At 49.7% G+C, this 1,494-nt stretch overlaps 1 protein-coding gene across 3 annotated transcripts in view; it reads left to right on the top strand.

The window, feature by feature from the left end:
* Positions 1 to 1,494, top strand: part of LOC113210422 (uncharacterized) — a 26,218-nt gene that overhangs the window by 16,502 nt on the left and 8,222 nt on the right. The window lies entirely within an intron of this gene.

Here is a 1,494-nt window from a genome sequence, read left to right as displayed (position 1 = left end):
CAGACTGATGGACACAATAGACACGGTGGACAGTTGGGGACTGCACAAGGACAGCCACGGACAGTTGGGGACTGCACAAGGACAGCCACGGACAGTTGGGGACTGCACAAGGACAGCCACGGACACTTGGGGACCGCACAAGGACAGCCACGGACATATGCGGACCATTCCACGGACTGTCCATCGGCTCATCAGGGAAAACGCTTGGTTCAAGCACCAAATAAGCTTGGACCTAAGTGCATGTGGTACTTGAATTAAGCGTCTATTGCACTTGGGTCCAAGTTTATTTGAAACATGAATCAAGTGTTTTTGTCTCATTACAACATTACAAGAGAAATTGCTCTCAAATCAAAAGAAAATGCTCTTCAATCAATTAAGAGAATTTTGCTCTTGAACCAAGACTACGGCTCTCTGAGTGTAAAATGTGGAAAGGCTCTTTCGGAAACTTTAAAATGACTTAGTTTTAGGCCAAAACAAGACTTTTTTTGTGGATGTCACATTCAGTAATGATCATGCTAACAGCGATCATTTCATTTTCAACAATTTCAACCTAAATACAACATTTTTTGACCTGTATCATGAGAGAAGGGCGCCCTGGAGAAGAAGCTTTACAGCCCCTGGACCCCGCTTTTGAACCTGGGAAACCAATAGGCTCTGGCTGCGTTCATTTCTCGCACACGGCATTGAGTTCATGAGATTCCTGACTGTTTTCCCTATAGAACTGTCTTTTGCCCGACTTTCTGCGATCAAAATTGCGCTTAACAGAGCCGATCACTGAGCGCATTCGAAGTCGGCGGAGCCGGCGGCCGCCCTGGCTGCCAGCCGGTCTGGGCGGTTTCGCCCTGTTCGAGCTCGCAGCACCCTTATGTGTCGACCAAATGAGTTAAGATTTGGTACCTGGGGGTTTTCGAGCATGCTGATTTCATTTCCGGTGTCAGATTTTACTTCCGGGGTCATCCTAGGGGCGTTATCGGGGACCTTGACCCTTGTGTTCCCCCGGAACGACCCAGGTATGACCCCGGAAGTAAAATCTGACACCAGAAATGAAATCAGCATGCTCAAAAACCCCCAGGTACCAAATCTTAACTCATTTGGTCGACACATATGGGCGCTGCGAGCTCGAACAGGGCGAAACCGCCCAGACCGGCTGGCAGCCAGGAGCCAGGGCGGCCGCCGTCTCCGCCGACCTCGAATGCGCTCAGTGATCGGCTCTGATAAGCGAAATTTTGATCGCAGAAAGTCGGGCAAAAGACAGTTCTATAGGGAAAACAGTCAGGAATCTCATGAACTCAACGCCGTGTGCGAGAAATGAACGCAGCCAGAGCCTATCGGTTTCCCAGGTCCAAAAGCGGGGTCCAGGGGATATAAAGCTTCTTCTCCAGGGCGCCCTTCTCTCATGCCTGTATTGCAATTTTTAGCTCTTTTTCTTTTTTTCGCTGTTTGGTAAGGGGGGGAGGGAGAAATTTGGACGTCCAGGGGAAAGGGGGGGGTACC

Source organism: Frankliniella occidentalis, unplaced genomic scaffold (genome assembly GCF_000697945.3).
Source record: "Frankliniella occidentalis isolate FOCC.00 unplaced genomic scaffold, Focc_3.1 Scaffold119, whole genome shotgun sequence".
Taxonomy (NCBI): domain Eukaryota; kingdom Metazoa; phylum Arthropoda; class Insecta; order Thysanoptera; family Thripidae; genus Frankliniella; species Frankliniella occidentalis.
Note: the sequence above shows the minus strand (reverse complement) of the source record. Positions and strands in the feature narration are given on the sequence as shown.